Raw genomic sequence first — 16084 nt, forward strand, 5'->3', positions numbered from 1 at the left:
GCAGGATTCAAAACCCAGACTCATCAGATGGGTGTTGCTTCTGGAAGAGTTTGATATAGAAATAAGAGACAGAAAAGGGACAGAGAATCAAGTGGCAGATCACCTATCCCGAATAGAACCAGTAGAAGGGGCGCCCCTCCTTGTTACTAAGATCTCTGAAAACTTTTTGGATGAGCAACTCTTTGCCATCCAGGAAGTGCCATGGTTTGTAGACTTTGCAAACTACAAGGCAGTGAGATTCATACCCAAGGGGTACAGTAGGCAGCAATCAAAGAAATTGATCACGGATGCAAAATACTATCTTTGGGATGAACCATATCTCTTCAAGAGATGTGCAGACGGAGTAATCAGAAGATGTGTGCCCAAAGAAGAAGCATAGAAGATCCTCTGGCACTGCTATGGATCACAGTATGGAGGACATTTTGGAAGTGAGCGAACAGCCACAAGAGTCCTCCAATGTGGCTTCTACTGGCCTACTCTCTATAAAGACTCCCGAGTGTTTGTACTTAATTGTGACAGTTGCCAAAGATCTGGCAATTTGCCTCACAGTTATGCCATGCCTCAACAAGGAATCTTGAAGATTGAGTTATTTGATGTATAGGGTATTGACTTCATGGGGCCTTTCCCACCATCATACTCAAACACTTATATTCTGGTAGAAGTGGATTATGTATCCAAATGGGTGGAAGCTATTGCAACACCCACTAATGATACTAACACAGTGCTGAAATTCCTCCAAAATCACATCTTCAGCAGATTTGGTATCCCTAGAGTACTAATAAGTGATGGGGGCACTCATTTCTGCAATAAGCATCTTTACTCCGCTTTGGTTTGATATAGAGTTAGCCACAGGGTAGCCACTCCATATCATCCACAGATCAATGGGCAAGCTGAAGTCTCTAATAGAGAACTTAAAAGAATCCTGGAACGGACTGTGATTAACCGTAGAAGGGATTGGGCAAGAAGCTTGGATGATGCTCTGTGGGCATATAGAACAGCATTTAAGACTCTTATAGGGACCTCTCCATACCAGCTTGTGTATGGAAAAGCCTGTCACTTGCCAGTGGAACTAGAACATAAGGCCTATTGGGGAACCAGATTTCTAAACCTTGATGCCAAGTTAGCTAGAGAAAAACGATTGCTCCAGTTAAATGAGCTAGAGGAATTTAGACTCAATGCTTTCGAAAATGCAAAAAATTTACAAAGAGAAAGCAAAAATATGGCATGATAAGAAACTGTCATCCAGAGTCTTTGAGCCAGGGCAGAAAGTTCTGCTATTTAATTCTAGGCTCAGATTATTCCCCGGAAAATTAAAATCCCAGTTGAGAGGTCCATATGTGATTACAAGTGTGTCACCATATGGATACGTAGAGCTTCAGGATAATGATTCTAACAAGAAGTTCATTGTTAATGGACAGAGAGTCAAACATTATCTTGAAAGCAATTTTGAGCAAGAATGCTCAAAATTGAAACTTGATTAAAGCTCAGTAATAGTCCAGCCAAAGACAATAAAGAAGCACTTGCTGGGAGGCAACACTGCCATTTACAAAGCTTATTTGTTAATTAATTAATTTTTACAGGTTTATGTCAATTATCTCCAAGTTAAAATAGCAATTGCTTGAGTTCACAGAGTTACAGAAGGATTCAGAGGATAAAACAGCAAAAAGGAAACTCACTAGTGCGAAAAGCCAGTAAGAGCTGTTTTAGGCGTTGAACACCCAAAAGAAGCATCTACTGGGCGTTCAACGCCAGTAGAGATAGCCAAATGGGCATTAAACGCCAGAAAGAAGCATCTTCTGGGCGTTAAACGCCAGAAAGAAGCATCCTCTGGGCGTTTAACGCCAGATTTACAGCGTCTTGGGCGTTCAGAAAAACGCCCAGTGACAAAGGAGTTTCTGGCGTTCAACGCCAGCTAGAAGCAACAGCTGGGCGTTGAACGCCCAGGAGAAGCTACAAATGGGCGTTAAACGCCCAAAACATGCAGCGTTTGGGCGTTTAATACCAGGATTATGGAGAGGAGGTAAATTCGTTTTTACTTCACTTTTTTTCCGATTTTCATATTTCAATTCATGATTTCTTGCATAAACATGTTACAAACTTTCATCCTTCAATTCCAAAAATTTTAATCCTAATTTCTAAAATCCCTTTTTCAAAAATATCAAATGTATCTTAATTCATAATTACAAATCCTTTTCAAATCCCATCCAACTTCTTTTCAAATTTTTTTTCAAAACTCAATTATCTTTTCAAAATCATCTCAAATCTTTTTCAAATAAAAATTCAGATTTATCTTTTTCAAATATCTTTCACAACTTTTTCATTTAAAATTATATCTTTTCCCTATCATATTTATCTTTTACAAATCATATCCTCTATCTTATCTTTCTTCAAAATTTTCGAACATCCACCCCCTCCCTTTAAATCCACATTCGACCTCCCTCCTCTCATCCACCATTCGATACTAGCTCTCCTTCTATCCATCTCCTTTCCTTTCTTTTGCTTGGGGACAAGCAAACCTCTAAGTTTGGTGTGTTTATTCGTGATCACTAAACCATACCCACTAAGATCATGGCTCCTAAAGGAAAACAACCCACTCCAAGAGGCAAGAAAGAGAGTATTCCAAAACTACTTTGGAATCAAGGGAAGTTCTTCACCAAAGAACATTCAGACCATTACTACAAAATAATGGGTCTAAGGTCAGTGATCTCGGAAGTTAAATTCGATCTGAAAGAAGATGAATATCCGGAGATCCAAGAGCAAATTCGAAACAGGAACTGGGAAGTCCTAGCTAATCCTAAAACAAAGGTGGGAAGGAACATGGTTCAGGAATTCTACGCTAATCTGTGGCAAACAGACAGGCAGAGAATATCTTGAACTGCCCTCTATGACTATCAGACGTTGGTCAGAGGAAAGATTGTTCACATCCACCCTGACAAAATCAGAGAGATCTTTAAGCTACCTCAGCTGAAAGATGACCCAGACTCCTTTAATAGGAGAATGATGAGAACAAATAAGGGTCTGGACAAGATTCTAGAGGACATATGCCTCCCTGGAACCAGGTGGACCACCAGCACCAAGGGCGTCCCAAATCAACTCAAGAGAGAAGATCTCAAACCAGTCGCCAGAGGCTGGCTGGACTTCATTGGGCACTCTATATTGCCCACTAGAAACTGTTCTGAAGTCACCATTAAAAGAGCAGTAATGATCCATTGCATTATGTTGGAAAAAGAAGTGGAAGTTCATCAGCTGATTTTGTGTGAACTTTACATAATTGCAAACAAGAACTCCAAAGATGCCAAGTTGGCTTATCCAAGCTTAATCTCTATGCTATGCAAAGATACTGGAGTGAAGATGGGAATAACTGAGTATATCTCAGTTGAGCGACCAATCAACAAAATATTAATGGAAAGACAACAAGTGTAGGATGACCCCATCAAGAGGAGAGCACAGGAATTCCTCCCGGAAATCCCTCAAATTGGATATTGCGAGCATTTTGAAGCATCTGTTACCAAGTTGCAGGAAGCTATGGACCAAATAAAGGAAGAACAGAATAATCAAAATAGCATGCTTTGCAAACTGCTTGGGGAACAAAAAGAGCAAAGGCGTGACTTGCAGGAACTGAAGCGTCAAAAAGTATTTCTTGAAGGACTAAGCACCCCACAAACTAGAGGAACATCCAGTTCTCAAAATAAAGGTTGTTGAGTCCTAATCTTAGCTTTAACTCTGTGATAGTTGTTCTTATAGGAATTTACCTTAGAAGTTATATATGAGTAGTAGTAATTAGTATATTTATTTTAATTTTATTTCCAATTAAGTTATAATTTATTTTTCTCATCATCATCAAACATGAATAAAATAGTAAATTTTTAGAATAAAGAGGCAATTTAATTTTTTCGAGTTCTTAATAAGAAAAATTCTAATTATTTATATGTGGTGGCAATACTTTTTGTCTTCTGAATGAATGCTTGAACAGTGCATATTTTTTATATTGAATTTCATGAATGTTAAAATTGTTGGCTCTTAAAAGAATGATGAACAAGAGAAATATTATTGATGATCTGAAAAATCATGAAATTGATTCTTGAAGCAAGAAAAAGCAGTGAAAAAAAATAATTGGATGAAGAAAAAGAAAAAGCCAATAACCTTTAAAACCAAAAGGCAAGGGTGAAAAGGATCCAAGGCTTTGAGCATCAATGGATAGGAGGGCCCAAGGAAGTAAATCCAGGCCTAAGCGGCTAAACCAAGCTGTCCCTAACCATGTGCTTGTGGCATGCAGGTCCAAGTGAAAAGCTTGAGACTGAGTTGTTAAAGTCGTGATCCAAAGCAAAAGAGTGTGCTTAAGAACTCTAGACACCTCTAATTGGGGACTTTAGCAAAGCTAAGTCACAATCTGAAAAGGTTCACCCAGTTATGTGTCTGTGGCATTTATGTATCCGGTGGTAATACTGGAAAACAAAGTGCTTAGGGCCACGGCCAAGACTCGTCAAGTAACTGTGTTCAAGAATCAATATACTAAACTAGGAGAATCAATAATACTATCTGAATTCTAAGTTCCTATGGATGCCAATCATTATAGATTTCAAAGGATAAAGTGAGATGTCAAAACTGTTCAGAAGCAAAAACCTACTAGTCCCGCTCATCTAATTAGAATCTGAGCGTCACTTGAAACTCTGAGATATTATAGCTTCTTAATTTCTTTTTATCCTATTTTATTTATCTAGTTCCTTGGGGACAAGCAACAGTTTAAGTTTGGTGTTGTGATGAGCGGATATTTTATACACTTTTTTGGGGGTAATTTCATGTAGATTTTAGTGTGTTTGAGTTAGTTTTTAGTATATTTTTATTAGTTTTTAGGAAAAATTCGTATTTCTAGACTTTACTACGAGTTTGTGTGTTTTTCTGTGATTTTAGATATTTTCTGGCTGAAATTGAGGAAGCTGAGCAAAAATCTTATTTAGGCTGAAAAAGAACTGCTGATGTTGTTGGATTCTGACCTCCCCGCACTCGGAATGGATTTTTTGGAGTTACAAGAGCCCAATTGGTGCGCTCTCAATTGAGTTAGAAAGTAGACATCCAGGGATTTCCAAAAATATATAATAGTCCATACTTTGCGCAAATATAAACAACGTAAACTGGCGTTTAACGCCAGTTCCATGTTACATTCTGGCGTTCAGCGCCAGAAACAGGTTGCAAGTTGGAGTTCAGTGCCATAAACAGGTTATAACCTGGTGTTCAACTCCAGAAATAGCCCAGGCACGTGAGAAGCTTAAGTCTCAGCCCCAGCACACACCAAGTGGGCCCCAGAAGTTGATTTATGCACTATCCATCTTAGTTTACTCATTTTCTGTAAACCTAGGTTACTAGTTTAGTATATAAACAACTTTTAGAGACTTATTTTATATCTCATGACATTTTTAGATCTGAATTTTGTACCTTTTGACGGCATGAGTCTCTAAACCCCATTCTTGGAGGTGAGGAGCTCTGCAGCGTCTCGATGAATTAATGCAATTATTTATGTTTTCCATTCAAACACGCTTGTTCCTATCTAAGATGTTCATTCGCACTTCACTATGAAGAAGGTGATGATCCGTGACACTCATCACCTTCCTCAATCCATGAACATGTGCCTGATAACCACCTCCGTTCTACATAAGATTGAACGAATATCTCTTAGATTCCTTAATCAGAATCTTCGTGGTATAAGCTAGAATCCATTGGCAGCATCGTTGAGAATCCGGAAAGTCTAAACCTTGCTGTGGTATTCCGAGTAGGATTCTGGGATTGGATGACTATGACGAGCTTCAAACTTGCAAGTGTTGGGCGTAGTGACAGAAGCAAAAGGATCAATGGATCTTATTCCGACATGACTGAGAATCGACAGATGATTAGCGTGCTGTGACAGAGCATTTGGACCATTTTCACTGAAAGGATGGGAAGTAGCCTTTGACAACGGTGATGCCCTACATACAGCTTGCCATGGAAAGAGCCTTGAATGTATGAAAGTGAGAAAGCATTATGTTGCAGGAATTCAGAGGACAAAAGCATCTCCAAAAACTCCAACATATTCTCCAATATTGCGTAACAATTATTTATTTTATGCCCTTTCACTTTTTACAATTAAAACTAAGAATCATTATTGATATTATATCCTGACTAAGAGTTACAAGATAACCATAGCTTGCTTTAAGCCAACAATCTCCATGGGATTCGACCCTTACTCACGTAAGGTATTACTTGGATGACCCAGTGCACTTGCTGGTTAATTGTGCAAAGTTGCGAAGAATTGTGATTTCCAATTTCGTGCACCACAATGTTGTTGATCCTTCGTCACCGGAGGGTGGTGGTACCTGCAAAGGACTCTGATGCTTAAGTTAGCAAGGATATTAAGCAGGTTTTTAGTAGAATCAGAGTATGAGTTATACCTGGGTGCTCTAGTGTATTTATAATGGTGTAAAGCGACCTTCTTAGATAAGATAAGTTAGTTATCTTTATCTTATCTTATCTTATCTTTGAGTGAGGTCATCTTGTCTTCAAGGGAACCGCCCTTATCTCTATAGGCTTGGGCTGCCTTTGGATTTGGGTCGTGTTCCTCCATTTGGGCCCTTTTTGGGCTTTCCTGGTGATTTGGCTGAGCTCTTTGAGGAGAGGTCGGATTGTCCTGACCTGAAGAGGCCGGTCGTCTTATCAGTAGAACATCCCGGATCGGACTGCTCGACCCAGGGTATGAACAGTGCCCCTGCTCGAGCTCGGTCTTTCTTTTGAGGTCGAGTCTTAGTTTTTAGGACATCGATCCTTCTATGGTGAAGCCGAACTCGAGCATTTTGTCAACTTTTTGTAGAGTTTGTCCTTTGAATGCGGAGCATTTCCTTTTGAATTTTTATTCTTTCGTAAACGCGCGTCTCCTTACTTTGGGAATGCGCGAAGGTTTAATAACCTCATTAATTCTTTTAATGCTCTGTTTCTTTGTTCATTTTGATCTTTTCACAAAAACGGTTTCTCTTCTCTGTTTCTTCACTGTAACTTCCCCCTTTTCTTTCTCACTTTCTGTTTTGCCTGAAATTTACATTTTCGCGTTTCTCCCTACGATGCCGTTTGGTGTCTTGTTGGTGTTTTCTTTTGCTCTAAAAGGCGATTTTGGATTCCTTCTTTCCGTCTTCAATTTCTTTGATGCTTCCTCTTTTTTCCAGGTTGGTTCTTCTTTCTGCTTCTTTATTTATTTCGTCGTTTTGTATTCGATTCTTGGTGAAGTTTTGATTTTGCTTGAATGCATGTTGGGAAGCTTGAACCTTTTTGCGTTGTTATGCTCGATGGTTGCTGTGATGCATGTTTTTCTGGCTTTTTGGCCTTGTGTATGCTCCTGAGTGGGTTGGTGCATGAAATTGTGATCTCAATGGTGCCAACAACTTGATACACACAATTGTAATATCACTCTTTTTCACAACTTCGCATAACTAACCAGCAAGTGCACTGGGTCGTCCAAGTAATAAACCTTACGTGAGTAACGGTCGATCCCACGGAGATTGTCGGCTTAAAGCAAGCTATGGTCACCTTGTAAATCTCAGTCAGGCGGAAAATGGTTATAGAGTTTTGATAATTAAAAGATAAATAGAATGTAAAATAAAGATAGAGATACTTATGTAATTCATTGGTAGGAATTTCAAATAAGTGTATGGAGATGTGTTGTTCCTTCTAAATCTCCGCTTTCCTACTGTATTCATCCAATCTTCATACTCTTTTCCATGGCAAGCTGTATGTAGGGCGTCACCGTTGTCAATGGCTACTTCCTATCCTCTCAGTGAAAAAGGTCCTCTACAGTTTCCCGCATGGCTAATCAGCTGTTGGTTCTTGATTCTATAGGAATAGGATTTACTATCCTTTTGCGTCTGTCACCACGCCCTACAGTCGCGAGTTTGAAGCTCGTCACAGTCATCGCATCCTAGATCCTACTCGGAATACCATAGACAAGGTTTAGACTTTCTGGACCTCAAGAATGCTGCCAATGGATTCTAGCTTATACCACAAAGACTCTGATCTCATGGAATGGAAGGCTCTGTTGTCAGGAGAGGCAACCATACGTCGTGGACCAAGAATCCAAGAGATACACACTCTAGCTTTCGCGGGTAGAACGGAAGTGTTTGTATGGCACGCATTCATAAGTGAGAATGGTGATGAGTGTCACGGATCATCACATTCATTAGGTTGAAGTGCGAATGAATATCTTAGAATGAGAATAAGCATGAATTGAATAGAAAACAGTAGTAATTGTATTAATACTCGAGGAACAGCAGTGCTCCACACCTTAATCTATGGTGTGTAGAAACTTCACTGTTGAAAATACATAAGAACAACGTCTAGGCATGGCCGAATGGCCAGCCTCCCCAAATGACATGTGAATTCGAAAAATAGGGAAAAAGACCCCTAGTACAATAGTAAAAAGTTCTATTTATACTAAACTAGTTACTAGGGTTACAGAAATGAGTAAATGATGCAGAAATCCACTTCCGGGCCCACTTGGTGTGTGCTTGGGCTGAGCATTGAAGCTTTCACGTGCAGAGGTCTTCCTTGGAGTTAAACTCCAGTTTGTAACTTGTTTCTGGAGTTTAGCTCTGCTTTGCAACTTGTTTCTGGCGTTTGACGCCAGAATAGGGCAGAAAGCTGGCGTTAAACGCCAGTTAGCGTCATCTAAATTCGGGAAAAGTATAGACTATTATATATTGCTGAAAAGCCCTGAATGTCTACTTTCCAACTCAGTTAAGAGCGCGGCATTTGGATTTCTGTAGCTCTAAAAAGTTCATATCAAGTGCAGGGAGGTCAGAATCCAACAGCAACAGCAGTCCTTTGTCAGCTTCTGAATCAGATTTTTGCTCAGGTCCCTCAATTTTAGCCAGAAAATACCTAAAATCACAGAAAAACATACAAACTCATAGTAAAGTCTAGAAATGTGAATTTTGTTTAAAAACTAATAAAAATATACTAAAAACTAACTAAATCATACTAAAACTATAGAAAAACAATGCCAAAAAGCGTATAAATTATCCGCTCATCACAACACCAAACTTAAATTGTTGCTTGTCCCCAAGCAACTGAAAATCAAATAGGATAAAATGAAGAGAATATACAATGAATCTCACAATATCAATGAAATTTAGTCCCAATTAGATGAGCGGGGCTAGTAGCTTTTTGCTTCTGAACAATTTTGGCATCTCACTTTATCCTTTGAAATTCAGAATGATTGGCATCTATAGGAACTTAGAATTTCAGATAGTGTTATTGATTCTCCTAGTTAAGTATGTTGATTCTTGAACACAACTACTTTATGAGTCTTGGCCGTGGCCCTAAGCACTTTGTTTTCCAGTATTAGCACCGGATATATAAATGCCACAGACACATAGCTGGGTGAACATTTTCAGATTGTGACTCAGCTTTGCTAAAGTCCCCAATTAGAGGTGTCCAGAGTTCGTAAGCACACTCTTTTTGATTTGGATCACGACTTTAACCACTCAGTCTCAAACTTTTCATTTGGACCTTCATGACACAAGCACATGGTTAGGGACAACTTAATTTAGCCACTTAGGCCTAGATTTTATTTCCTTGGGCCCTCCTATCCATTAATGCTCAAAGCATTGGATCCTTTTTACCCTTGCCTTTTGGTTTAAAGGGCTATTGGCTTTTTCTGCTTGCTTTTTCTTTTTCTTTCTCTCTTTTTTTTGCCACTTTTTTTCACTCCTTTTTCTTGCTTCAAGAATCAATTTCATGATTTTTCATATTATCAATAACATTTTTCTTTGTTCATCATTCTTTCAAGAGTCAACAATTTTAACATTCATAAATAACAAGATAAAAAATATGCACTGTTCAAGCATTCATTCAGAAAACAAAAAGTATTGCCATCACATCAAAATAATTAAACTAATTTCAAGATAAAATTTGAAATCCAAGTACTTCTTGTTCTTTTGTAATTAAGCATATTTTTCATTTAAGAGAGGTGAAGGATTCATGGAATTATTCATAGCTTTAAGACATAGACACTAGACACTAATGATCATGTAATGAAGACATAAACATAGACAAAAATGAAGCTCAAAAAACCAAAAACAGAAAATAAATAGACAAGGAGATTAAGGAATGAGTCCACCTTAGTGTGGGTGGCGTCTTCCTCTTGAAGAACCAATGGAGCGCCTAAGCTTCTCTATGTCTCTTCCTTGTCTTTGTTGCTCCGCCCTCAAAGCTCTTTGATCTTCTCTAATCTCATAGAGATTGATGGAGTGCTCTTGGTGCTCCATCCTTAGTTGGTCCATGTTGTAACTTAAGCCTTCCAAGGAGGTGTTGAGTTGTTTCCAATAGTTGTGTGGAGGAAATTACATTCCTTGAGGTATCTCAGGAATTTCTTGATAAGGTTCTTCCTCATGCTCTTGTTGAGGTCCATGAATGAGCTCTCTTGTTTGCTCCATCCTTTTCTTGGTGATAGGCTTGTCCTCTTTAATGAGGATGTCTCCATCTATGTTAATCCCAGCCAGATTGCATAGATGACAAATGAGATGAGGAAAGGCTAACCTTGCAAGTCATCCACTAAGTTCATGAAAGAGATCCTAAGTCATAAGAAGGATTGGAAGGAAACTAAAAAAGTTTACCTCACAGAAGAATGCACTGCAGTCATTCTGAAAAGCTTACCTGAGAAGCTTAAAGATCCCAGAAGCTTTATGATACCATGCACATTAGAGGGTACTTGCACCAAGCAAGCTCTATGTGATCTTGGGGCAAGTATTAACCTAATACCTACATCTACTATCAGAAAGCTTGGTTTGACTGAAGAAATCAAACCAACCCGGATATGTCTCTAACTTGCTGATGGCTCCATTGAATACCCATCAGGCGTGATTGAAGACATGATTGTCAAGGTTAGGCCATTTGCCTTTCCCACTGACTATGTGGTGCTGGAAATAGTAGAGCAGAAGAGTGCTACTCTCATTCTAGGAAGACCTTTCCTAGCAACTGGACGAACCTTCATTAACGTCTAAAAAGGGGAAGTGACCCTGAGAGTCAATGAGGATGAGTTTAAGTTGAATGTTGTCAAAGCTATGCAGCACCCAAACACCCCAAATGACTGCATGAGCATTGATATTATTGACTTTCTGGTAAAAGAGGTCAATATGACTAAGAGTCTCGAATCAGAGCTAGAGGATATCTTTAAAGACGCTCATCCTGACATGGAAGAACCAGAGAGAATAATATAACCTCTGAAAAACCCTCAGGAAGAGGAAAAACCTCCCAAACCCGAGCTCAAACCATTACCACCATCCCTGAAATATGCATTTCTGGGAGAAGGTGATACCTTTCCTGTAATCATAAGCTCTACCTTAGAGCCACAGGAAGAGGAAGCACTAATTCAAGTGCTAAGGACACACAGAACAGCTCTTGGGTGATCCATCAGTGATCTTAAGGGCATTAGTCCAGCCAGATGCATGCACAAGATCCTATTGGAGGGTGACGCCAAGCCAGTGGTGCAACCACAGAGGCGGCTGAATCCAGCCATGAAGGAGGTGGTGCAGAAGGAGGTCACTAAATTACTAGAGGCTGGGATTATTTATCCTATTTCTGATAGCCCCTGGGTAAGCCCTGTCCAAGTTGTCCCTAAGAAGGGTGGCATGACAGTGGTTCATAATGAAAAAAATGAACTGGTTCCTACAAGAACAATTATAGGGTGGCGTATGTGTATTGATTATAGAAGGGTCAATACAGCTACCAGAAAGGATCATTTTCCTTTACCATTCATACACCAGATGCTAGAAAGACTAGCAGGTCATGAATACTACTGCTTCTTGGATGGATATTCAGGTTATAATCAAATTGCAGTAGATCCCCAGGATCAAGAGAAAACAGCATTCACATGTCCATCTGGATTATTTGCATACATAAGGATGCCATTTGGTTTGTGCAATGCACCTGCAACCTTTCAAAGGTACATGCTCTCAATTTTCTCTGATATGGTGGAAAAATTTCTGGAAGTCTTCATGGATGACTTTTCAGTATTTGGAAACTCATTCAGCTCCTGTCTTGACCATCTAGCACTTGTTCTAAAGAGATGCCAAGAGACTAACCTGGTTTTAATCTGGGAGAAATGTAACTTTATTTTGACTGAAGGAATTGTCCTTGGGCACAAAATTTCGAAGAAGGAAATAGAGGTGGATCAAGCTAAGGTAGAGGTAATTGAAAAATTACCACCATCTACCAATGTTAAGGTAATCAGAAGCTTTCTAGGGCATGCATGATTATATAGGAGGTTTATAAAAGATTTTTCAAAAATTGCCAAACCTCTGAGTAATCTGCTAGCTGCTGACACGCCATTTATCTTTGATAAGGAGTGTCTGCAGGCGTTTGAGACTCTGAAAGCTATGCTGGTCACAGCACCAGTCATCTCTGCACCAGACTGGACATTACCATTTGAACTGATGTGTGATGCCAGTGACCATGCCACTGGTGCAGTGTTGGGACAAAGGCATGACAAGCTTCTGCACGTCATTTACTATGTCAGTCGTGTTTTAAATGACGCACAGAAGAACTACACAACCACAGAAAAAGAGTTACTTGCAATGGTTTATGCCATTGACAAGTTCAGATCTTATTTAGTAGGATCAAAAGTGATTGTGTACACTGACCATGCTGCTCTTAAATATCTACTCACAAAGCAGGATTCAAAACCCAGACTCATCAGATGGGTGTTGCTTCTGCAAGAGTTTGATATAGAAATAAGAGATAGAAAAGGGACAGAGAACCAAGTAGCAGATCACCTATTCTGAATAGGACCAGTAGAAGGGATCCTATTCCGACATGATCGAGAACCGACAGATGATTAGCCGTGCTGTGACAGAGCATTTGGACCATTTTCATTGAGAGGATGGGAAGTAACCATTGGCAACAGTGACGCCCTACATACAGCTTGCCGTGGAAGGAGCCTTGCGTGTTTGAAAGTAAGAAAGCAGTATGTTGCAGGAATTCAGAAGACAAAGTATCTCCAAAACTCCAACATATTGCGTAACAATTACTTATTTTATGCCCTTTCACTTTTTACAATTGAAACTAAAGAACCCTATTGGTATCCTGACTAAGAATAATAAGATAACCATAGCTTGCCTCAAGCCAACAATCTCCGTGGGATTCGACCCTTACTCACATAAGGTATTACTTGGACGACCCAGTGCACTTGTTGGTTAGTTGTGCGGAATTACATAGTGTGAGTGTAATTTTTGTGCACCAGTAAGATTGTTCTTGATGATCCTGATGATGATGATGATGATGTCGGCCCTCTTGTTGTTTCTTCTGCAAAAACCTCTAATATTCCCCCTCCTTTACTTCAGCTGAAGTCGCTCAACCGGAGTCTTATCCCAATGTTCAAATTCTGAACCAAGATGATGGAACAGTAGATACGGTGCCCCTTCAGACTCGACCTCCTTCGCCCCGAGATGCTACCACTGGAGAATTTCTGAACCCTATGTAGTTTTTATGAATTTTCTTGGATGTGTATGGTCCAGTCTGTGGGTTTTTATAATCTTTTTTATTTCTGGTTTCGTTATTTTGTCCTCTGAACACCTTTAGTTGCTTTGCTGTTAGCAACTTTATTTTGGGAAAAATAAAGTATTTTCTTAGGCTTCTTTGAGGTCGACTTCGGGTGGCCTCTTTGAGCCTTGTTAATATTATAACTTTGTTTCCTTTCATAACATCTTTGTTTGCATCTGTCTGGTACCTTTTAGGTTTTTTTTTTGGGATGTCGGAGCCTTGTTGTCCGACGTCTTGTGATTGCCTCTGTATTTTCATACTTGTGACTTGATTCTGAGTTTTTGGATGTTTGGGTCCAACTTGTATGTCGACTTCCTTACTTCGGTCTGAAGTCGTTTTTAGTATTCCATTTTGTTTGGACCTTTGTTAGGTCTTTCTTAGGGATTACTTTTTATAACTTTGTTTGCGGGGGGCCGACTTCATCACGTCGGTATCTTCTAAGTTATTTCTAGTAATACTCTTTTTTGGACCTTTGTCAGGTCTCTTTTAGGGATTACTTTTTATAACTTGTTTGTGGGAGGCCGACTTCATCACGTCGGTCCCTTCTAAGTTATTTCTAGTAATCCTCTTTTTTGGACCTTTGTCAGGTCTCTTTTAGAGATTACTTTTTATAACTTGTTTGTGAGAGGCCGACTTCATCATGTCGGTCCCTTCTATGTTATTTCTAGTAATCCTCTTTTTTTGGACCTTTGTCAGGTCTCTTTTAGGGATTACTTTTTTATAACTTGTTTGTGGGAGGCCGACTTCTTCACGTCAGTCTCTTCGAAGTTATTTCTAGTAATCCTCTTTTTTAGGGCTGGCCAGGCCTCTTTCCAGGGATTTGACTTTTTATAACTTTGGTTATTGACTGGTCTGACTTCTTTATATCGGTCTGTCTTTTAAGTTTAATTTTAGCAACCCATTTTATTAAGACATCGTCAGGTCTTTTCTAAGGATCACTTTCGATAACTTCTTGCATTATTTTGTTTTTGTCGCTTTTTCATCTTTGCCGATTTTGTCGAAGTTAGGTTTGATCCTTGTTTGGTCGACCTTTTGATGAATTTGGTTTTCATCTTCTTTGGTCTTTATTATGGTCGGACAGTGAATTTGATCTTCACTTTCTACCGATCTTGTAGCTTTATAATCGGGCAATGATTTTTTAGCGTTTCAGACTAATGCGTCTTGAGGATTTGTAGAAAATCTAAAAAACTTTATTCAAAAGAAAATGCAGATATATACATGTGGGAGTTTTATCCCTCTAAGTCGGGCAATTTGTAGATCTTGGCTTGGTACCTCATTAAAAAACCTTTTCAGGAAAAAGAGTGCACCTTATCCTAAGATCTTTATTACCTTTAACTGTAGTACCTTCTTAGGTTACAGGCGTGCCATGACCTAGGAAGCTCTCGCCCTTCAAGTTCGGACAGTCTGTAGTAGCCATTTCCAAGTACTTCTATGACTCGGTAAGGTCCTTTCCAGTTTGTTGCCAGCTTTCCTTCTCTAGGTCGAGTTGTTCTGATGTCATTTTGGATTAGGATGAGGTCGTTCTTGGCAAAACCTCGTGGCACTACTTTTTGATTGTATCTTGAAGCCATTCGACGTTTTAATGCCTCTTCCCTAATTCGATTTCTTTCTCGAATTTTCGAAAGTAGGTCGAGTTTTTCCCTTTGAAGTTGGAGTTGGCTTCTTCATTATAGTAAATCACTCTGGGCGACCCTTCTTCGACCTCCACTGGGACCATTGCCTCCGTTCCATAGGCTAGTTTGAGAGGTGATTCCTTTGTGGTGGAATGCGGCATTGTTCGATATGCCCATAGGACTTGTGGGAGCTCGTCGGCCCAAGCTCCCTTCGCCTCCTGTAATCTCCGTTTTAGCCCAGCCAATATGACTTTGTTGGCAGCTTCAACTTGTCCATTGGCCTGGGGATGTTCTACGGAAGTGAATTGGTGTTTTATGTTCAGATCGGCCACCAAATTTCTAAAGCCTGCATCTGTGAATTGGGTGCCATTGTCTGTGGTGATGGAGTATGGAACCCCAAATCTTGTGACAATATTTCTATATAGGAACTTTCAACTTCTTTGAGTAGTGGCGTTAGCTAAGGGTTCTGCCTCGATCCACTTTGTGAAACAGTCTACCCCTACTATGAGGAATTTGACTTGTCCCGATCCCTGGGGGAAGGGTTCGAGGAGGTCGAGTCCCCATTTTGCGAATGGCCAAGGTGAGGTTACGCTAATGAGTTCCTTTGGCGGGGTGATGTGAAAGTTGGCATGTTTCTGACAGGGTGGACATGTCTTTACAAACTCAGTGGCTTCCTTTTTAGAGTTGGCCAAAAAATCCTGCCCGGAGTACTTTTTTGGTAAGTGCCTGTGCTCCAAGATAATTGCTACAGATGCCGCTGTGCACTTCTTCTAAAACTTCCTTTCTGTTGGAAGTCGGCACACATTTTAACAATGGTACCGAAATCCCTTTTTTGTATAGGGTATTGTTTATGATAGTGTAGTATTGTGCTTCCCGTTTTAACCTCTTTGCCTCCTTTTCATCTGTGGGGAGTGTTT

Source organism: Arachis hypogaea, chromosome 1, assembly GCF_003086295.3.
Source record: "Arachis hypogaea cultivar Tifrunner chromosome 1, arahy.Tifrunner.gnm2.J5K5, whole genome shotgun sequence".
In the NCBI taxonomy this organism is placed as follows: domain Eukaryota; kingdom Viridiplantae; phylum Streptophyta; class Magnoliopsida; order Fabales; family Fabaceae; genus Arachis; species Arachis hypogaea.